This window comes from Hyaena hyaena, unplaced genomic scaffold, assembly GCF_003009895.1.
Source record: "Hyaena hyaena isolate Hyena2069 unplaced genomic scaffold, ASM300989v1 scaffold_1274, whole genome shotgun sequence".
Taxonomy (NCBI): Eukaryota; Metazoa; Chordata; class Mammalia; order Carnivora; family Hyaenidae; genus Hyaena; species Hyaena hyaena.
In genome coordinates, this window is record NW_024081907.1 from 8,160 (window position 1) to 32,496 (window position 24,337).

General features: G+C 35.3%; 1 long non-coding RNA gene across 2 annotated transcripts in view; it reads right to left on the reverse strand.

The window, feature by feature from the left end:
• Positions 1-532: 532 nt before the first annotated feature.
• Positions 533-24,337, reverse strand: part of LOC120224857 — a 31,513-nt gene continuing 7,708 nt past the window's right edge. Inside the window, exons 3-5 of one of the 2 annotated variants that reach the window (XR_005526683.1) lie at positions 23,189-23,322; positions 21,951-22,053; positions 533-633 (exon numbers count right to left, since the gene is read on the reverse strand). This is a non-coding gene — a long non-coding RNA (uncharacterized LOC120224857). Of the gene's footprint in view, positions 634-5,981; positions 6,020-21,950; positions 22,054-23,188; positions 23,323-24,337 lie in introns of those variants that run through there. The other variant, XR_005526684.1, reaches the window with a different exon arrangement.

Here is a 24,337-nt window from a genome sequence, read left to right on the forward strand (position 1 = left end):
ACATCTACCAATTATTCATGTAAATAATTTTATTTCCTCAAATTTTAGAAATTTAAATCTTTGATCCATCTGGGCTTAATTTTACTATAAAATGTGCAATGGAATCACAATTTTTAAAGTATTTATTTATTTAAAGAAAGAGAAAAAAAGAGAGGGTGAGAGAGAGTGAGCATGAGTGGGGGAGGGGCAGAGAAAGAGAATCCTAAGCAGGCTCTGCACTATCAGCTTAGAGCCCAACACGCAACTGGATCTCATGAATTAAGAGATCATGACTTGAGTCAAGATCAAGAGTCAAACGCTCAACCAACTGAGCCACTCAGACATCCCTGAATTCAATTTTTTTTCAAATGGCTAAGTGGTAGTCGCAACAATGTATTTTGGAATAGAGTTTTGCTTGTAACCCTGTCAATTTATTATTCCCCTATTAAATTCCCATTTGTACTTGTTGCTATTTCTAGAGTTTCAATTATTTTCATCCTTTATTTAAAAATATATTCTCATGTACCTTTAACTTTTTTCATGGTTTTCCTCTTACTGATTTAATTATTCTTTGTTTTGCTGATGTTTATTCATTTGCCTTGAATGTTGGTATTACCACTTTGGTCCGTTCTCCTTCCATTTTTTATGTTTCTCCTAGAAAGTCACATTGAAGTTGGTAATTTCAAATAATATTCTTTAGAAAGGACTCTAAAATTAAAATTCTTGGTCTGGGTTCTCTCTAAAGTGCCAGAATAGTTACCTACTCTGTGTGTCTCTTTATCCTATGATCATATTAAATTTGATATATCTAAAATGGGAGCTCATCATTCCTACTATCTCTCTCTTTTTCAGATTGAATCTGCTCTTTTTTTTTTCATCTTTCTTACTTTACCCAAAAGCAACACTGTACCACTGAATGATCAAAATGGGAAATTCAGATTCATATATCTGATTAATAAATAAAGTATTTTGTATCACCCTTAATTCATAATTTTCTTGTTAATTAAAGCTAAGAAACATTTCTCAAATACACATTCTACCCCATCCATTAATTCAGGATTTGCCTTTTATTTAGACCAAGCCAAAAGCCTCTTTATTAGTTTCTCTTTCTTCAATATCTGCACTTTGACCCATTCATCCTTAAGATAGTTTCCAGAGATATAATTTAAATCATAGATCTGATCATTGCACTCTCCTACTTTAAAGCATTATGTTTCTCTATAATACCAAATTTCTAAGCATTTCAACATTCTTCATTTTTGTCTTCACTCTGTCTAGTTCTGTCTTTCACTACAAACCTTGTGTTACTAGCTATTTGGGTTGCTTACTTCCACCAAACATGCAATTCATGTTCAAAAACCTCCTTTCACATTTCCCAACAATTGCCCTCAATCCAATTTTCCTTCTTTGTCTTCTTATCATGTACCTATGTATCTGTCATGGCCTATCTAATTGGTAGTTTACTTTTACCTTTCCAGGTATTCTATTTTTGTCCTTATTCACTTTAAACAAACTTTCACAATAACATCTTGTAAAAAATATTAAAGTTACTTATTTGAATGGCTGCCCTTGAGGACAATTCTTTTCTTATTCATATTCTTATCCACAGCATCTAGCAAGGTACATGCCATATAGTATATATTCAAAAATTCTCTTTCAAATTGAATTCAAACTGGAAGAAAATTTCTAGTAACATTTGACTGTATTTTTAATGCAAAAGCATACATTCCATGTACCTCATCCAAATTGGTAATCATTTCAGTGAATTATTCTTCATTATTGATTACAGTCTTGCTGGGGGAGTAATTCTAGGTCCCTCTTTGCTGTGACTTGGGATAATGGGTTCACTTTCTTCTCTGTGTCTTTTGGAACAGCCAGGGAAGGGAGACAGCATAATACAAGGACCAGAGCAAATGATAAAAAGAATAGAATGAATTATACAGTGACTGAGGAACTACCTGGAGGTCACTCATTTCCTCACCATCAACAGCATTCCAACTAGAGTGTGAGAAGGAGCTTGATTGCTTCTTATTCTTGACTACACAAAAGCTTCTGTATTGAATTAAATGTCACCTCTACCTTAATCAATCCATTTGAAATTATAATCTCTACAAACGCCTGATCCCCTTACTTTGCTCAACTTCTAAAAAATTTACACAGTACTGCTTATCTTTTAACATAGTACATCATTTATTTGTTAATAAATTTATCCACTCTAGGCTTTTTGTGTTTACTATTTTCATGGTATACCTTTTTTCCACCCATTTACTTTCAATCTGTCTGTGTCTTTATATTCAAAAGATGTCTCTCATAGAAAACATATTGTTGGAACATACTTCTTCTCTATTCTGAAAATTTCTACTTTTTATGGAAAGTTTATGTTGTTAACATGTAATACACTTATTGATGTAGTTGGATTGGGTCTACCATTTTATTATTTGTCTTCTCTCTGTCTCCATTGTTTCTCTTTGTACTCCTATGACTGACTTATCACTTAGTATATCTTTAAGATTTTTTATTTTAATTCATCCATTGGCTTTTAAGTTATGCCTATTCACATATTTTTAAGTCTACTCTAGGATTAAAGTATGCATACTATCTATTCACAGTCTATTTGGAATTGATATTGTGCTTGCTCATATAAAATATATATAGGCATACATACTAGAAACATACAGGTTCATTAATCTCCAAATCCCTTATGTATAATTATCACACATATTACATTAACATACATTATAACCCCCAAGAGAAAGTGCTATAATTTTTGCTTTAATCAGTACTATATACTTCAAAAAAAAAAAAAAACTAAATTGAAAGTAATGGTTTTTGTATGTGTCCAGATACTTAACATTTTTTATTCTCTTCATTCTATCCTGAAAATACAAGCGTTCATTGGGTATCGTTTTCCTTCGTACTGAGCAAATTCCTTTAGCAAAGGGCTAGCGACAAATTTTTGTAGTGTTATTTGCAAACATTCTTTTTTTCTTCTTCATTCTAAACAAAATTGTACCCACTGGATATAGAATTCTAGATTGATCATGTTTTCATATTAAAAAAATTAAGATATTGTTCCCAATGCCTTCTGATCTTCATATTTTACAATGAGAAGTCAGAAATAATTCACATTGTTGTTCCCCTCTGTGTAATGCGTTATCTTGCTACTTTCAGGATTTTCTCTTTATTGTTAATTTTTAGAATGATTCTGTTAATTTTGGTACTGCTTTAAGCTCACTGAGCTTCCTGAGTCTATCAATGTATTGCTTTCATAAAATTTGGGGAGATCTGAGTCATTGTTTATTTTACCTGCTATATTCTATTTCTCCCTGCATTATTGGACTCCAATTGCACATATATTCGAACTTTTCATATTGTCCCACAGATACCTTTTTCAATTCTTTTCAATATTTTTCTCTGTTTATTAGATTAGATGACTTCTATTAATATACCTTCAAGTTCAAAGATTCATTCCTCTATTATCTCCATTATCTAGTAATAACCATCTAGTAAATATTTTTCAGTAGCTGAATATTTCATCTAAAGGGTCTTCTTTGATTTCTTTATAGATTTGAAAGATTTTCTCTATTGAAATATTTTATTTTTTGTACTACAAGCATATTTTCCTTTACCTTACTAAAAGTAGTTGTAATAGTTGCTTTATAAAGATGTTGTTTACTAATTTAAACATCTGAACCATTTCAGGGCAGAACCCCATTGGCCGTATTTTCTTTTGAAAAAATGGATTCTTCATATGTTGAGTGACTTTAAGCTATAGTGTGGACACTGTAAATGATATTTTTTGGAGGCCACAGATCCTGTTATAGTCTTCTGAACAATATTTATATTTCTGTTTTAGTAGGCAATTTACTTAGTAAAAGTACAAACATTGACTTTATCAGAAATATCAGTCTCGATGCAGTTACTTTTCTCCCCATGGTAGGCTGCTTGCAATCTGTTCTGTTCTTATATAAGTCAGAGATCAGCCAGAGATTTGGGCAGCACTGGTCAAACTTTGAGTTTTCTCTTTTGCTTTTCCCTTTACAATACTGTCCACCAATTGTGGTTGCCCTAAACTCTGTGTCCTGGTTCATGAAGCTAGAATGACTATATGATTTCAGTGTTTTACCTGCCTTATATGGAGCCACTGGCCTCCTGTATCAGTTTGGTCTCAAGCTAAAGGATATGACAACAAGAAATGCATCCTGTCCGTTTTTCTTGTTTTGAGTCTCCATCATAATATATATGCTTTTCTTCTCTCTTCAAAGCCTTTAAGTAGTTCAGTTCAGTTGTTGAACAGAGTTTGTAGTCATTAGCTTTGGGAGGGACAGGTGGTTTGAAACTTACTCAAACTCATTGGAGCAGAACTTCTATCATTTATTTACCCACTTTGTTATTATTATTGCCTGTGTACTTGGGACAAGGATCATTCCTTTTTTAATGTTCCCAAATGTTTGCAACATAATACTGAATATACGTTTGTAAAATGAATGAATGCAATAGAGGTACCTAAGAGTGGCTTTAAGTAATAAGATAAATATGTATGGAAAAATATAAAAATGTATTGAAAGGTACTAAGTAGTATTGCCAAAAATGGAAAAACGCAATCTAAAAATGCATTAGTTATTCATAAATGAATTGGCACATAAAATTACACTAAAAATCATAACTGGGTACCTTTTATGGACATCGATCAGCTGAGTCTACAAATTTATAAGGAAGAACAAAAAGCCATGACAAGCAGGGACAGTTTTGGAAAAGGAAAAAGCAAACTGTACTTCATTGACAATTTAAAAACTTACATAAACCATATAATTAATTTAGTATGCTCTTTGCACAAAATAGAAAAATATTAATTAAATATAAGATAAAGACAAGCAGAGCCATATATATATATGGGTATTTCACATATGACATGTGATAAAGAATCAGTAAATTCTTTAATAAACGGTGATAAGAAAGTTAATTATCTGCACATAAAAATAATATTTCCTCACTTGTCTAACATAAATTCCAGAAAGATGAAGAACTAATTATCTACAAAAATCAAAACTTGAATTCATTAAAATAATAATAGTTGATATCTGTATAACTTTGTGGTTAAAAATTTCATAAATTAGAAAGCAAAGGCACAAATTTCAAAGAAAAAATAATAAATTTCAATTTTTTTAATTTAAAAGGGTTGAACTTCAAAAAAAATCTTTTCAGTCCCTAAGATTGTAAAAGAATTCTTATTCTGACAATTTAACAAGCTATTAGGAATCAATAAGGGAAAGACAAAGACTCTAGTATGCTAGGTGGAAATCCATATGGAAGGCAATTAACAGATGAAAAAATGCACAATCAAAATTGAAAAATATGTACAACATCACCAAGAATCAGGAAGATACAAATTTTAAAGATGTGATATCCATTCACTCTCATAAGCTTGGCAAAAATTAAATTCTGATAATACCCAGCATTGAAAAACATGTAGGGAAATGGAAACTCACACACTATTAGTAGGAGTATAAGTTAGTCACTATTAGACAGTAATTTTCAATATCTAGGAAAGTTGAAGGTGTGTATATTTTAAATCTTAGAAATTCTACTAGGACATAGAAAAACATTAGCACTTATGCACAAAGAAACAAATACAAAAATGTACATAAATATTTGCAATAAGAGATTTATAATAAACGACAAGCTCATAAACATGAGACTGTAAATAAAATGCAGTATGTTTATACAAAGGCATATTATAAAGCAGTATAAATGAATGAAACAGAGATACATGTTTTACCTTGGAAAAGTTTGAGAACACACAATTAAACGGACAGATGGATAGATGGATATACATAGCATGGTACCATTTATGTATGCATTTTAAGGTGGAAAAGCAAGGCGCTCAGTAGGTTAAGCATCTGACTTTGGCTTGGCTCTCACAGTTTGTGGGTTTGAGCCCCGCATCTGGCTCTGTGCTGACAGCTAGGAGCCTGCTTAGGATTCATTATCTCCCTCTCTCTCTGCCTCTCCTCTGCTTGCCCTCTGACTCTTTCTCTCTCTAAAAAATAAACAAACATTAATTTTTTTAAAAGTTGAAAAAGTAATATTATATATATCTTTATAGCCCTATGCCATGTCATAGATACACATAAACTGCATGGGAATGATATATAGTAAATTCAAATGAGTAACTAACTGAGGGCCATTTCTTAGGTGGATGGCATCTATGTGGATATTTATTATATTATAATCTTCGTGTTTTATAATGCATACATGACTATAATATTTAATATAAGATGGGAATAATAATACTACTTTGGAAATAGTATTGTTTGGGAATTAAGTGAGGTAATAAAAATAACTTCACTAAAATAATAAAAAAATTGATGGGGCACTGATAATTTTTCTATGAAATCACAACAGCTACAAGTAATGAAAAGATACATTATGAAAATATCTAGCAATATCAATAATGGAAACATTACAAATGTAAAGAATGAGACCCATGCTAAAATTCACTCTATTAGCAGGATAGACAAACACCAATTCAAATAAATGAAAAGATAAACTGAGTCCCTAGATAAGAAGATTCAAATTTGTAAAGGTGTTACTCCTTTAAAAATCTATTTATATGTTAATCATATCCTAAAGAAACTTAAAGGTAAATTACTACCAGAAAAGTATATTTTCAAACAATTTGGCATAGTGATAATACTAGAATAAGGGCTCTTCCTTTTATTAAGTTTATTAATTTAGTAAGAGACAGAGCGAGACAGAGCAGAGGAGGGGCAAACAGAGGGAGAGAATCCCAAGAATGGCCTGAAACAGGGCTGGGACTCACGAACCGTGAGATCATGACATAGGCCGGTATCAAAAGTCAAATGGTTAACTAATTGAGCCACCCAGCTGCCCTGAGTAAGAACCTAGATCAATAAGGAAAAAATAAGACTACAGAATTTTAAAATAGTTAAAAGAAATGAGCTGGTAATTTACAAGTGATGAAATATAAATAGCCAAAAAACACACAGAAAATGCTCAATTGTACCAGTAATCTGAATTACAATATTTAAAAAGCAGTAAATTTCACTTTATTAAATTAGCAAACCCTTTTTAAATAATCAAATAATACTGACATGGGCAAAATTTCCATAATAGTGGCAAGAAAAAGTCACGGGATTCTTCCAGAAATAAACAATTATAAACATGGGCAAAAATACTAAAAAACTACCAGTTGAAGGCACCAGAAAATATCAAAAGGCGAAAATTTGAAAAATATTTATTCTAGAAAGAGTGCCACTGCAATGGGCAAGAACTCCAACTTTGTGGTTGGTTTTCTGGACTGGGGAAGCTCCACTATGAACCCTAAGTGAGATGGTAAGAAACCACAAACTTAATAACTTGAAGTGGCGCATAACAGAATTCAGATCTATAGAAGACTTGGTAATTATATACTCCAAAATCTGAACAGACTCCACCCAAATCCCTGGCAGACTTCTAGATTAATGTTTCAAGATTGAAAAATAAATAAATAATAGTATACAGTAATGATAGAATAATATGATTAGAACATACCTGAAGAAACTTAACCTAAAATAATGCTATGTTGAAATTCTAAGGTTCAAAATTGTATGTACAGTGTGTGCTCATTTTAGCAGGGAGAAAAAAAGGAAAGGGAGGAGAGGAGAAAGAAAAGAAGGATTTATTCTCTCTTTTGTCGGTTGTCTTTTTTGTTGTCTTGTTTCTTGCTACAAGAGGACACAGTTTTTTAAGTTTCTTGCTACAAGAGGGAAACAGAGAGAGAGAGAGAAGAGCAGGGGGAGGGGGCAGAGATGGAGGGAGAGAGAGAATCCCAGTGCAGGTCTCTAACTCAGAAACCATGAGATTATAACCTGAACCAAAATCAAGAGTTGGATGCTTAACCAACCGAGCCACCTAGGTGCCCCAAGGGCATTGATATCTTTAAGAAAATTCACTTCCAGATCTTCACTTCCTTTAATGTGTATTCTCTCATAACACAGGTCTGTCTGAAAATAAGTTGAGAAATATTTTGGATTCTTTTCCTACTACCACCGTCATTGCTAAAGAAGATCCTCATGACTTTTTTTTTAGTGGATGATAGTAGGTATCAAGCTGCTATTATACTTAGGTTTTATAAGGTATAATAAATCATAGTTCTATTTTAAAATGTCAATACTTGCTACTTGTCAGAAATTAAATGTTTTTAAGCTACTTACACATGATAAAAAAATGTCTGATGTGAACCTAAAAATGCTCTCACGATCTTTCAAATAGTATTCTAAAGCACATAAACCAAAAATATGAAGACCACTGCCTAAAGAATCTTGTCAAACAACAACGTTAGTGAAAAGTATAGATTTTACTGAAGATCTTACAGGGAAAACAGCTCAGTGGACAATTTAAAAATGTTTTACTAGACATTTCTGTTTTCCCAGCATTTTTAGAGTACATGGCCACGGGCGTTTTTAATTTGCTTTCTCCTGTTCCCTCATACTTACAGATTTACAGGCTCTTTTCTCTGCTCTTATGTACTGCCCCTGCTTCTCCCTCTAGACTTTTGTACCTAAATTTACATCTATGTTTCATGCTATGGAACATTCATCCTTTTCAGAAACCATCTTTGTTTACTTGAGCCTGATTTGGGGCTGTTCCTTTGTAAACATAACAGTATCCTTTGTAAAAATATACATATGACTAGCAGACATTTCTCCAAAATTTTAATGTTTATGGGGAATTTTCATTTTCTTCTTTGTGTTTTTCTGTGTATTTTCCCCAAAATTTCCACAAGTACCTTGTTGCTTTACAATAAAAAAAGAAATTAGGGAAAACTGAGACATAAAAACTAAAAGAAATGGGATAAAGATTTATGGGAGCTTAAAAATGATAAAGGAACCTTCACAAGTCAATGGCAAAGGGATGGATTATTTTTTTAAATGCTATTGGGAACATTTAGAAAATACACGTTGTCGATTCTTACTTCATACTATATTTGATAAATTTCAAGTACAGAGTTCAATGTAACAGATAAAACAATATTTTTAAAAACCTGAAGGAAAATAAAGTTAATGTTTAATAACGAGAGGACATTCTGGATATAGAGATGGTTGAAAGAAATATACTACAGAGATACTCAAAGATTCAGCAGATCAAATGGTTCCATAAAAATTATAAAATGCTGTTGATAATAATATAACTTAAATCTCCAGATTCTATAGTTAGATGCCATTTTTGTGGTATCTAAAAAGTTGCTGCACATAAGACAAATATATTAATAACTTTAAATGCTTTAAATGTCTGGAAGTTGAAGAAAACAACCAAACATATTATTTGGAAACCTAACACAGTTTAAAACTGTATTTGTGTCCTGTTTCCCAATTCTGTGGACGCCCTTTTCAGTTCACATGTAGGAAAACTAAGTTTTAGAGAGTGGCCTGTTTTCATGGAGTGATGCGGCCCTCCCGGGAGGCCCCTGTAATCCACTGTTTTAATCCAGGGCTCTCTGTCATTAAGACCTTTGTTCAGCAAAGCACACAGTTGTCTGCCTAGTTTTGTTCAAAAACCAATGGTCAGAGAGTTGGGAAACTGAGCAAAGATGAGCCCAAGCAAAAAGGAACTACTACAAATTATATCCTCCACTCCACCTTCAATCCAAATTCATTCCTTTTGCTTGTTAAACATATAGGGGTACCAAGTCAGGTTCTGTTTGATAAGTTTGCCATTACAAATAGAGACAAGTTTGAGAAATGTGTACTATTGTAAACATTCATATACCAGTTATGGCCATTTCTTTAAAAATTATGCTTAAATTCACTAAACCAGAAGATATCTTCCTATCTTTGCAATTTGATGTGAATCAGAAAGTACAAAACAATAACTGTATTCCCAATTAAGTACTCAACAAATACATAACAAAAATTTCTTAAGTGTGCAGAGTTCCAGAAGGCTTTCCCAATAAAAGGCCATTTAGCCTTTGTTGAATTTTGCCAATGAGAATGTAATTCCGTAGAGAATATTTTTTCCAGTAGTAGTTTCTACTGCAACCTAACCTTGGTTTCTCACAGAGGAAATGGATGTATGCTGAGCATTTAGGCAAATAAGTAAAAGCCTTTTAAAATTTGTCCGTAGTAGGTTTCAATATTTCTCTTATAAGTGATAAGCCTACCACTACAGTATTTCATTTAAAAGTATAGGTTTTCCCTGCGGTGCCTGGGTGGGTCAGGCGCTTAAGCATCCGACTTTGGCTCAGGTCATGATCTCAGTTTGTGCGTTGGAGCCCCGCGTCAGGCTCTGTGCTGACAGCTCAGAGCCTTGACCCTGCTTCAGATTCTGTGCCTCCCTCTTTCTCTGCCTCTGCCCTGCTTGCACTCTCTCAACAATAAATAAATGTAAAACAAAAAACCAAAAAAAACCCCAAAGGTACAGGTTTTCCAAAAGCCAAAGTTATTGATGGGAAGTAACTCTTTCTTTCTATTTTTTAGGGGGGGGGGGCAGAGGGAAAATTGACTATTTTAATATGTTTATACAATTTTTTAAATATTGTAACATATAACACAAATAGAAATAAATCTAAGTAGTGCCAAATTCTTTCAGCAGAGAGCTTACCCGAATTTATCATTTTAGGACATAGAATCTTAACTCAGTCAAGGTAGTCTCTGTTCAGGTGTGTGTATTTAAATAACCCTGGGATTCTTTCCCTTGGACAAGAGGTATATTGATGTATGAAAGCCTAAAAGTGAGTATAAGGACACATTACAGTAAAATTCATATAGCCCTTACTATATGCCAAGCATTTTAGGCCATTCATAGGTCATCTTTACAGCAGCATTAAGAGAAAGGTATCATTCTTATCTCCTGTTGAAAGATAAAGACACTAATTCAAGTGAAGGCTGATAACTTCTCAAGTTCACATAGTTATTTAGTGCTGAAGTCAAGATTTAAAGCCACATGGCCAAACTCTAGTTCTGTCTAATAAGTACTTTAATTTACTGCCTCAAATGGACATGGACACTTGGACAATAGAGATAGTTTGACTTTCATTTAGGAATTTATAAAGTACATAAAGATATTCTGATATCAAAATCCTGAACTTAGCTGAAGAAATCTTGAACAAGAACAAAGCTGGAGACCTTATACCTCCTTACTACAAAATATATCACAAAGCTTTAGCAATCAAAAAAGTGTGGTCCTGGCATAAGAACAGATACATAGACCAATGGAACCGAATTGCGAGACTGGAAATAAACCTCTGAATATGCTGTCGACTAATCTTCAATGAAGGCACCAAGAATACAAAATAAGGAAAAGATCGCCTTCACGTGTTGGAAAAACTCAAATGGATTAGAAACTTAAATGTAAGATCTGAAACTATAAAACTTCTAGAAGAAAGCATGGTAGAAAAGTTCCTTGGTATTGGTGTTGGCAATGATTTTATGAATCTGACACCAAAAGCAAGAAAAGCAAAAATAAACAAGTGGGACTGTATTAAACCAAAATGTTTCCCCACAGGCAAAGGAACCATCAATCAAATGAAAAGACAATCGGTGGTTTGGGAGAAAATATTTGCAAACCACCTATCTAATAAGAAGCTAATATCCAAAATATATAAAGAAACTCCTCTAACTCAATAGCAAAAACAAAAAAAACAAAAAAACCAAAAACCCCAAACCAACAAACAAAAACACCCCTCATATTTGCTATTCCTCCATTTAAAATGTGAGCAAAAGACCTGAATAGAAATTTATGCAAAGTAGACATACAAATGGCCAATAGGTACTTGAGGAAGTGCCCAAAACCATCAATCATCAGTGCAATGCAAATCAAAATTACTATGGGATTACCTCATACTTGTTAGGATGGCTATTATTAAAATTAAATTGGAGTAAAGGATGATCACTGTTGATAACCAAATTAATGACCTGGAACATCAAAAGATTAGTGTCAGAAGAAAAAAGGCAAAGGGGCACCTGGGCGGCTCAGTCTGTTAAGCCTCTGACTTCGGCTCAGGTCATGATCTCGCAGTTCATGGGTTCAAGTCCCATGTCAGAGCCTGGAGCCTGCTTCAGCTTCTGTGTCTCCCCCTCTCTTTGCATCTCCCCCACTCATGCTCTGTCTCTGTCTCTCTCAAAAGTTAATAAATATATTTTTTTTAAAAAAAAGAGAAAATGCAAGAGGGGCTTACTGATTGTTATGGGCATATTACATGAAAAAAGATGCATATATGTCCTGGAAGCACTTTGAAATCCAAGAAAAAGAGAAAAATCTCACAAACAAGTAATCCATAAATGAAAAGCATCACACTTTTCATCTGCAAAATTTGAAGCTAAAAGACAGTGGAATAATGTCTACTAGTACTTGAAAGAATGACTGAACCCACCCATGATATTACTTAGCAGTGAGAGTAAAAGAAAGTTCAGAGTTTCGAATACATTGTTAGGTGAGCTTTCCAGCGAAAATAATGATGAAATATTAACAAACTAACCAAAACAAACAAACAAGCAAGCAAAACACCAGAACCAAAACTGCATAATAAAAGATGGGAAGAAAGAGCGGTGATCAACAAATAGCTATAAATAACATAGTTAATTAAATGTCTGGGAATGGTCAACATGGATTATACTCTATACTGAAAGGGAATTTTTGATAAATTTTTTGATATAATTTTTGATAAAAAAGTACAGACGTGAGCATTAAATTTTCTGAAATAAAATATTGATGTGAAGGTGAAGGCAGAGAGAGGAAAGAAGTCAAAAGATGCCAAAGTTCTCACTTTGGGTAAAGATGGGGGGAGGAGGAGGAAAAAGAGAACAGAAGCAACATTTTACAATAGTTTCACTTGAGAGCTTTGCTGAATTCCTTGGTACTTGCTTTCTGATACTGTTAGTGACTGGACTTTTCAGCTGTTTCTCAGAAGGTTACAGAAGAATCACTTCATAACCAATAGTGCGTGGATCACAACACTAGAAACTACTATTATACCATTTGCCTCACCAGTTTCTCCACTTCTGGAAAGCACCTTGGAAACTTTAACAAATGAAGAGCTGTTTTATTCAGTAAACCATGAATGAGTGACAAAGCCTTCTTATATTCAATGGGTTTTCCCTACATGCTTTGTTTCTTTTGGCTGTTACCAAAATTGCTATTGTTGGTGGTTGTAACCGTGTGGCCTCCAAACTCCTAAGAGCTTCTTCCCAATAGAGGGAAGGCTGGGACTGCAGCAGCCCAAGGAAAGTACCTGTGATGACCCTTTAGTGCTGCGGAGCACCAGGTAGTGTCAATTCTCACAATCCTTAGCCTTCGTGTTGTGATCTGTGTTCTCTGGAGTTCTGGCACTTCTGCCCAGTGTATGTGTTTCTCTCTGCCAACTGTTTTGGATCCCTGTCTCCACTACAGCTGTGTAGGATGTGCAGTAACTCTTGGCTCCTGACTCTTTTGCCTCATCGCTGTATCCCCTACATACCCGCAAGGCTGTAGCCCTGGCCAGCGCCTCAGTCTCCCTTTTGCCCTGAAAGTGAGTTCAGACAAATTGCAACTACTACCAAATAGCATCAACAACTTTATCAAAGCCCTCTAGATCATCTTTTCCCCTGAGGGATTACTTTCTCAAGCGGAATCTTATTTAGAATCTTGAAAACAGCATGTTTCTTATTAGAGAAGTCCAGGGCAGCAAGAACCCAAGGACTCATCCTTCTAATCTTCTGAAGACCTTCAGGAGAATATTTTCCAAACTTAAACCCTGTGTGTATACCTACACTTCTAGTTTATTTAGTGATATTCTTTAAGTAGGATGATTTGTATTCTTAAATAAATTTAAGTTAAAATAAGTTAAAAAATAAAAATGTAGATGTGAAAGTAGGAAGGGCCACAACTCCAGATGGAAGAGTGGCTCTTAGAGCTGAGGGAGGAAGATTTCAGTTGTCAAAGTGGAACCTAGAGAGGTGGTCTGGGGCTGGCCGTCAAGATTCCAGGGCCTAGAACACCAGAAAGGAAGAAGACATTAAGAGAGGGAGGTGCATGAGCACTGGGTGTTATATGGAAAGCAACTTGACAATAAACTATTTGTAAAATAAATAAATAAATAAATAAATAAATAGATAGATAGATAGATAAATAAAGTATATAGAAAGGTCAAAAAAAAAAAAGAGAGGGAGGTGCAGCTGGCCCTTCTAATTATCCATTCAACATCTGGAAGAGACAAGTTGGGAAGGGAACATTGCATAAAAGAGAAGAAAGAAGAGAGGAAATTGGAGGCCAGGGAATCTGAGATCAACAGGGAGATAATGAAGCTGCAGGATCTGTAGACTCACAGAGACCATCCACCACAAATACTGACAAAGGGATTCTGGAAATGCGGAGGAGGTAGAAGCTGTGTGAACGTACATGGTAGGGGGTGGGGGGTGGGTTGATGAAATGGGACCCTGTGCACTAAGGTTCAGGCTGTGCAGTTGTTTGGGAAAGACAAGCAGTTTTCTCTCAGTTCTACCTCATCTTCTCTAGTTGGCTTTGTGATGCTGGGCTGATACTCTGCAAATTACATTTCTCCTTTGCCATATGGCTCCCTGTTACGCTTGGCCAATTGTTGGGTACCATGGAGAAGCTAAAAGACAGGAGAGGGAAGAAAGAACTTGCTCCTTTCTATTTGCTTGCTATTCCTGTGTCTGTCATTCACCAATGGCTCTTCCCTCTGATTCTAGAAACAATATGTTCCACTTTTAGGATTCTTCTGCCATTCTTAGAATCAACCTCATGGATTCTAAAATGTGAGCACAAGCTGAATAGTGTCCATCCCTCAGAAGTCTGGGTCTCAGCTCTGGTTGGATCCCTGAGAAACCTCTTGTAGGCTTCTAGGTTCTAAAAATCTCATCCATCTCCCTTTGTTAAGAATGGACAAACCTAGGGCTAGTGGCTGTTTCTAAGCCTACTAGATCTGTGTTGCTTCGAGTTCCCATTTGAAGCTGCCGGTCCTCAAATACCTAACTAATATTTAACCTCCAACAATTTAACCTTAATTGATTAACCAATTTCTTGTAGTAAGTTATCTGATTAAAAAAACTAGTGTGATTTTTGTGACTGAATTCTGGCTAATTTAGAGAGGTAAAGGTCTGCAGTGAATTATATGGAAAGCTTCTTACAATGCTCTTTTAAGTCTACCTCTTTCCAAATGGTTCTCCTTGTGGTTGTTAAGTATCAGTCCATCCATGGCCAGTCAGCTATCCTGTCTCATGAGCCACCCTTGAGAGCTGTCACCCCACTCCCAACCCACCACACTCACATATGCATTTCAAAAACACAGCTGTATGACTCTTTCCCTTGGGAAAATCATATACGGGGTATTCATCTATCTCTCCCTTTGAATGTTTATCTCCTCTTTCTCAAAAATCAGCCACTTTAGAATTCTTTTGGAAAAGCAACATTGTCACCTCGTTAAGTCTTTTGCTCAGTTAAATCTTTGTGGTCTTTCATAAAGACATACTTTATATTTTCTTTCAATATTTTATAGTTCAGGTCTTACATTTAAGCCTTTGATCTATTTTGAGTTGAATTTTGTGTATGATGCAATGTAAGGGTCCGACTGCATTCTTTTGCATATGATTGTTCAGTTTCCTCAAATCCATTTTTTAAAGAGACTAACCTTTCCCCATTAAGTATTGTTGGCTTCCATGTCAAGTATTAGTTGGCCTTATATGTAAGGGTTTTATTTCTGGGCTCTTGATTCTGTTCCATTGGTCTGTGTTTCTGCTTTTATGCAGTACCATACTAGTTAGATTACTATAGCTTTGTAAAATAGCTTGAAATTGGAATTGTGATACCTCTAGCTTTGTTCTTCCTTCACAGGATTGCTTTGGTTATTCAGAGTTTTTTAGGGTTCTGTTTGAACCTTAGAAATTTTTTTCTATTTTTCTAAATAATGACATTGGAATCTTAATAGGGATTGTTTAACATCTATAAGATGACCTTAGGTAGTATATACATATTAACATATTAGTTTTTCCAACTTGTGAACACAGGATACATTTCTACTTATTTGTGTCTTCTTCAGTTTTTTTTTCACCAATGTCAGAACAATTTTCAGTGTAGAGCTGTTTCACCTCTTGAGTCAAATGTATTGTTTTTTTTTTTTTTAACGTATATTTATTTTTAGAGAAAGAGAGAGAGAGAGAGAAAGCACAAGCAGGGGAGGGGCAGAGAAAGAGGGAGATATGGAATCTGAAGCAGGCTCCAGGCTCTGGAGCAACACAGGGCTCAAACTCAGGAACTGTGAGATTATGACCTGACCTGAGCCGAAGTCAGACGCTTAACCAACTGAGCTACCCAGGCACCTTCAAATGTATTGTTTTTGATGCTACTGTAAATGAGATTGTTTTCTTTATTTTTTCTCAGATAATCCATAATTATTAGACTTCTATTAATTTTTCTATGTTGATTTTGTATCCTATGAATTTATTGAATTTTTTAAAATTAGATCTAACAGTATTTGGGTGGGATTTTAGTACTTTCTCTATATAAAATCATCTTATCTGCACATGGAATCAGTTTACTTCTTACTTTCTGAATTGGATACCTTTTATTTCTTTTTCCTACTTGATTGTTCTAATACTTCCAGTACTATGTCGAATAGGAATGGTGAAAGTGGGCACCATTGTCTTGTTTGTGATCTTAGAAGGGAAGTTTTCAACATATGTTGAACCATCCTTGCATCCAGGGATAAATCCCACACGATCATGGTGCATAATGCTTTTAATATTTTGTTGAATTTGATTTGCTAATGTACTGATGACAATATTTACTTTTATATTCACAAAGGTATCAGTTTATTGTTTTTTTTTTTTCCTTGTAATGACCTTATCTGGCTTTAAAATCAGGGTAATGCTGACCTTGTAAAATGAGTTTATAAATAATCCCTCCTCCCCATCTTATTTTTGAGGGGGCAGGATAGTTTGAAAAGAATTGTATTATTATTCTTTAAATGTTTGGTATAACTCACCAGTGAAATTATCTGGTCTTGGGCTTTATGTCTTGGGAAATTTTGATTGCTGATTCAATCTCCTTACATGTTATTGGTTTGTTCAGATAGTCTATGTCTTTATGATTCAGTCTTGGCAGGTTATAGGTGTCTAGGAATATATCCATTTCTTCTATGTTTTCTAATTTGTTGGCATATAATTATCTGCAGTAGTCCCTTAGGATCCTTTATTTCTGTAGTATCAGTTAAAATGTTTTCTCTTTCATGTATAATTTTATTTATTTGAGTATTTTTTCTTAGTTTAGCTAAAGGTTTATCAATTTTTTTTTTATCTTTTCATGAAGTTAGCTCCTCAGTAAAATACTTCCCAATCTTATTAACCAGCTGCTTCTTGGTGCTTGAATACATGGTAAGTCAGTCAATCCTATGGATATTAACCCATTGCCTCACTATTTTTTGTTATAAAAATACGTTCCTTGATCAGAAGCAATGTTGAGTGGGACACCATGTCAATAGATAAAGCTATCTCACATGTCCACAAATGACGCTGATGGCAAAAATTTTGCTTGTAGGAAAGTCAATGGAGATTAGTCTCTGCAACCTCTGTGATAGGCAGGGTTCATTGTAATCAATCTTCTGTGATTAGCTGGCTAGTCTACCTAGAAAATGATATCTTAATGGAGATTTAACATTGGTCTGATTTGGGTAGGTTGGGTACTCATCTAATGTTATTATTAGTACATCACTGGCAAGGGGAGGCCCATGTTATTCAATACAAAAATAATTTACATGCTGTCATCATGGCATTTGGTTCATAAACCCATTTAGTTAGCACTGTAGTGAATAGGGAGAATGACTGGCCGACATGTATAGCATGCTCCACACTGAGCTCACACGAGACACAATTATCCTCTCACTTTGTGTCCAATGTATGAGAGCCATCCACAAAAATTTTCCCACATTTCCTTATTACTTCACAATTGGAAGAGGCATTAATGTGCAGATTATTATCAGAAGGTTATGATCCACTCTTGATAAGTACAGTATGTATATATGGGGGAGCTAAGGTTGAGAAACCCTTATTCTGTTTTTCACTGAAAATCTATGCTATGTTTGTTAATTCTTTGTCAGCTGGATATAAACAGTAAACGTGGTGTTTTGATCAGTACTAATGGAACAGCAGCTATGCATGTAACAAGAAAGTGCATCACTATGTGAATAAACTATTTGGCACCTGAATACTAACTTACGTATTGCTTTATGCAAATGAACAAGCAACATATTTCATTACCTTAATTCAAAATTAAAAACAATAGTGAAAATCAGGAAAACAATCAAATGATGGTCACAAATTTCTTCCTGTCATTCCGTTCTCCATGGCGTGAGCAGAAACACAGAGCACTACTATTCCATATTGAAAAAACTATCTACCAAGTACAAAGGGAAGTACAAGTAAAGGATAAAATATAAACATTTCATCAAGATTCTACAGTGTTCTAGCAAAATCCATTTTCATTATTTCAAGTAGCTTTGACAAGTGGAGTATGTCCTCAGTACAGTCAGTATTTTAAAAGCTTCAACCTATTATTACTTGATGTTATAAAATATCAAAATTTCTAATGTTGAGGATATTCAAATTTTATTAAAAGACTAACTTGTTCTATTTTTTAAATTAAATTAAAGATTGTATAGTCTTTTAAACATTAATTTTTATTGCAGACAAAGCTGTATTTGTTAAAAATGTAATTTATGTGATATCCCAATTTGTCCTCATTTTAATTTTTAATAAATTTTCTATCCAGAAGTAAATTTTCTACAACACTGCCATGGCTGTGGCATAGTTTTTAAGTGAGTCCCAAGCTTGACAGTTGTTCTGGCTCTGAAGGGTACTAATATCAGGGTATAAAAAGGCAAAGGTGGTTTTCAATGTCAAGTTTGCTAAATCACTTGGACTGTACACACACTTTACTAGTATCACATGTATAAGTGTATAACAGTGAGATTCTGGAAAGAGAAGCAGCAGAGCTCACACAATCTCATTATCCCACGAAGAGTCAGTCTTAGGCATTTAGGTATATTCTGACTAGAAATACCATGCCATGGGTTCCAAGAGATGACCATACTCTTGGAATGGTCTGCACATTTCAAAGCACAAGAGGGAAGGAAATATCTGGGGGGCTCAGTGTATGGGGATTGAGGTATTTGGGGGCTGATCAAGGAAAAATATATGATCATGTGGTGATAGTAGCACACACAAACTTGAGCTGGACAGGACTTAGACAGGGTTGCGTGTGAGGAAAGTCCCTTGCAGCATAAGGCTGTCCAGAGGCTATGGTAATGGGCCCACCATCTAGAAGTGGAAGAAGTGAAGGGAACTTCTGGGGAAGAGAGGACAAGAAAGGGGACTTCCATCACTAAATGCTGGCAATGGTATGGAAAAACTAGTCACATATCTGTTCTTGGTGGGAATGTAAAATGGTGCTTGGGGAACTACTGTGAAGGGAACATTTAGTTCTCTTTAGTTCCCTGCCCAAGATCCATGTTAGCATAGAGTCTTGGCTATTTAACATCTCAGTTTTGAGATGAGTAGAAACTGCCTCTTCTTCATCAAATAATGTCGTTGACTCATGTTTCTTTTTTTTTTTTTTTATTTTTATTTCTAGGAGAGAGAGAGAGAGCGAGAGAGAGAGAGAGAGAGACAGCGTGAGCAGGGGAGGGTCAGAGAGAGAGGGAGTCACAGACTCTGAAATAGGCTCCAGGCTCTGAGCTGGCAGTCAGCACAGAGCCCGACGCGGGGCTCGAACCCACGAACCGCGAGATCATGACCTAAGCGAAAGTTGGACGCTTAACCGACTAAGCCACCCAGGTGCCCCGACTCATGTTTATTTGAGCACCAGCTCAAGCCTTTCCAATGAGGTCATGTTTCTCTAGTTATTCGATACCATGACCAAAAAATAACATGCACCTATTCTTAAATTGTTCTTCAACCAACACAGTAGAGGAGGTGTATCTCCTCTTTCCTAGAGGGAATCTTTCTAGAAATGCTAGAACCTGTCCTTTCCTATCTTCTTAGGAGCTTTACTCTATCAGTTATGTTCTATCTCTGGTATTTTTTATGTCTCCCTCTCTCATAGCCTTTTCCCTACAAACTGTATGTTTGCTGAAACCTCTCCCTAAATTTCTTCTCTTTTCTGTCAAATCCTATAAGAGAATGATTTACTTTCACTGTCCCACTTTTCTCATTTTAAATTAACTCCTTAACTCACTACAGTCTGTTTTCTGCCTCCCAACACTCTGCTGAAACTGTTGCCACCAAGGTCACCTACAATCTCTGAGTTGCTAAATCCAACTCTCCGTTCTTATCTTACTTAACATTTAACACTTACTTAACAGCAGAATTTGACCTGTTGACCACCATCTCTTTCTTCAGTCTCTCTTCCCTGGCATTTGTGATCCCTTTTCTTCTTGGTTTTTGTCTGCCTTCTTTGGTCCTTTCCTTCTTTGTCTCCTTCAAAGGCATCTGTCTCTCCTTTTTTCCCCTTGAATATTGGTGTTTCCCAGAATTATTCAAGATATACTTCTTTTGCTCTCCATATTCTACTTGCTTGTCCTGCTCACACCATAGACTTTGATTGTCATTTCTGCTATGATGGTTCCCAAATCTATCTGTCTAGATCAGATATTTCCTGAACCATAAACCCATAGGCCATTTTTGTGTTACTTAAGCATCTCCAACTAAAATCTCCAAAGTGAATTTGTCAACCTCCAAAGTAGTCTTCCTTCCGCATTCCTCACCTTTCATGCCACCACTCCTTCCAAAGATCTTAAAAATGATACAGGACTCCTTTTTCTCTTACCATCAAATCCTGTTGATTCAAGCCCCTTAATATGTTTTGACATTATATCTTCATTTCTAATACTACTCTTTTAAATTAAGCCATCTTTTCTTTCCCATAGTTCAGTGCATTATTCTCATGACAATGAGCCATTTTCCAATGAGGAACTTTTGGCAAGTTCCACAGCCAAACTCACAGCTAAATCTGGAAACAAGGGTGGCTCGGGAAAGCAAAATCTCAGGGTCTTCCTTTGGTTGGACACACTGGCCAGCCAAATTGACCTTTGACTGGTCTAAGCTAGTCTTCAAAGGAACCTCCTTTCAGACTGTCTAATATGAAGTAGAGGTGTGTATGGCGGCGGGGGGTGGGGGGTGCAGGTAGATGAGTACAGGGTTGGGTAGGAGAGGAGGAAGAAAGGGTTCCTTTCTACCCTAAACATGACTCTTACTATCACATAGCCCAGAGAAGGAAAACCTTAATTATTTTCCATTGCATTCCTATTTCCTTTTTCTACTCCAAATTGAAAATCTCCAAAATTGAAAAGGGTGGGCTTTTCTTTTCTTACCCTTCTTTTCCCATACATACATTAAGCTTTAATGGTGGCCAGAGATACTTCCTCTACTCTGGGAGAATTCTATGAGCATAGGTCATACAGGCTTGGTTGTTAGACAAAGTGGGAAATAAACAAATCTGTAAAATTGTCTTTCAAGATAATAACCTGTCTTACTGCTTAATTCTATTTCAACTTTCAAAAGCTGGATACACCTCTCTATCCCTATTTTCTTTACATACAAACTGAGAGAGATGGATGCCTTAGGCCAAGAGAGTGAAGGTCATGTACCAAGCAAGGAAAAAAAAAAGTAAAATCACATTAAAAATTTTAAATTATTATCCTTGTTAGAAATGATTTAAACATATAGCATATAGTTTCATATTCCCACTTTTGAGATTGAAATTTTCCATACTATACTTAACTCTAAAAACACTCTCCTATTTCATGCCCATTATTGAAAATCATCTCCTCTCTCAAATCCCTCCTTAAAACTTCTCTGAAACCTTTTATAAGAAGGGAGCCTGAAGGTCTTTTCTTAAAGACAAGAAAGCAGGTTGAATTTAAATAAAAGACAGAATAAGATAGACCAAGCACATGGGAAGAAAAAAATTAATAAGCTCACCTCTTTCAAGTAGCTTTGCCATTGAGTTTTTACATTTTAACTCCTTGTTTTATTTTTATCTCTAGTGTAGAAATATTCTTCATGGATTGTAATGCTTTTCATTCTGAAATACATCAAATTCATTTCAACCACTACTAATAATAGTAGTAAATTTAAAATAAAATACCAGTAAATGTCACATTGAATTTCCTTCTTACTCAACTAGAGATAATAATGCCTTTTCCCAGACCTTCTCAAGGAATCTATGAGGATAAAATGGATAAAGTTTTAGGATGATTTAAGCTTATTAGGGAAACAATATGAAGTATAATAATTCCCATCTTTTCAGAGTTCACACTTCCTTGAAGTAATTTCTAATTCACCATAGTTGGCTTTTTGGGTTTCTCTTGTGTTCAGAGATATTTTATATCTATGCAAAATGAAGTAAGATAAATTATTTAGGTTATAAATAGGTTTATTAAGTGGTTAATAGCATACAAGCAGAAAGTGGAGCAAATAAGTACAAAATTAAAGATTGTATAGTCTTTTAAACATTAATTTTTATTGCAGACAAAGCTGTATTTGTTAAAAATGTAATTTATGCGATATCCCAATTTGTCCTCATTTTAATTTTTAATAAATTTTCTATCCAGAAGTAAATTTTCTACAACACTGCCATGGCTGTGGCATAGTTTTTAAGTGAGTCCCAAGCTTGACAGTTGTTCTGGCTCTGAAGGGTACTAATATCAGGGTATAAAAAGGCAAAGGTGGTTTTCAATGTCAAGTTTGCTAAATCACTTGGACTGAACATGAATTACATCTTACTTTTTAATGATAGAGAAATATGGACAGTTTGCACAGTATATTTTAGGATACATTTATTACGCTGTATCTCAAGGAGTTTTATGTAACTTCACAAAACTACATAATGCTCCTTTAACATCTTAACAAATAACACAATCATCAGTAAAGAATGATGAAATGAAGTACACTCAGATGATACTCCAAGTGTCCTTTATAAGTAGACTTATGACACAGTTCCAAAAATTATACATATTTTGTAAAGTCCCCAAACATACATAGCATGAAATTTTGTTTTCTCTGTCTTCTATTTAACATGGTTTAAATGAAATTCAGTGAAGCGAATGTAGAACTGTAATCCCCACCCCTATATTAGAGAAACAAATGTTAAAATCTGTTTCTCTTTCCCTGACTGGTCTCATGTTCAGATAAAAGTACTGAATCGAGTGTATACATACTGGCAGCTCCCAGGGTTATACTTCATTCCGAGCCCCGGATGTGGAGAGGAGTATGTTTGCAAGCCTTTCCAAATGAGCATGGGGTGGGGCTGTTTGGCAGGGTTCAAATCTCCAGTGAATGACCGGCTGCAGCTCTGATGAAAATAAAAGTTAAAGAATCCCTGACTTATTTAGAAATATATGTCTTTTTTCTCTAACACCAGTGTCTTTGTGTCTCCAACTGCTGTGGAGATGTCTCACTTCAAAACTGTCAGATGGCATGTGGGCATTCCTCCCTTCCCGTGCAGCAAAATCTTAGTCAGGTGTATACCTACTGTGTGCACCAGACTATATGTCATAAGTGCACCATGCTACATGTTGGGAATGATCGTTTGAGCATGGTGAGAATAAAACACCCATTATTTATATGTCAACTGCACCCCACCTCAAGAAATACATAAAAGCATGAACTTTTGCTTCTTTGAGAATACTTTTGTATCTAATGAGAGCTCATGTGAAACATTTAAGGAGTTTTTTTTTTTTAACTTTTTAACGTTTTATTTATTTTTGAGAGAGAGATAGAGACAGTGTGAGCAGGGGAGGGTCAGAGAGAGAGGAAGGTACAGAATTGGAAAACAGGCTCCAGGCTCTGAGCTGGCTGTCAGCACAGAGCCCGACACACGGCTCGAACCCACGAATCATGAGATCATGACCTGAGCTGAAGTCGGACGCTTAGCCGACTGAGCCACCCAGGCGCTCCAAGGAGTCTTATTTAAAACATAATAATATAGGGGCACCTGGGTGGCTTAGTCGGTTAAGCGTCCAACTTTCGCTTAGGTCATGATCTCGCGGTTCGTGGGTTCGAGCCCCGCGTCGGGCTCTGTGCTGACTGCCAGCTCAGAGCCTGGAGCCTGTTTCAGTCTGTGACTCCCTCTCTCTCTGACCCTCCCCTGCTCACACTCTCTCTCCTAGAAATAAATAAAAAAAAACATTAAAAAAATTAAAAATAAATAAAAATAAAACAATAATATCTATGTAACTTACCTCACATACTCTCTGTACTTACCTGTTCTTACTCTCCCTCCCATTGGCTCTACTATAGACAGTGTGGTCTACTTCTCTCAGTACTTTTGAACTGCTATTCCTTCTGCCTAGAATATTCTTCCTTCA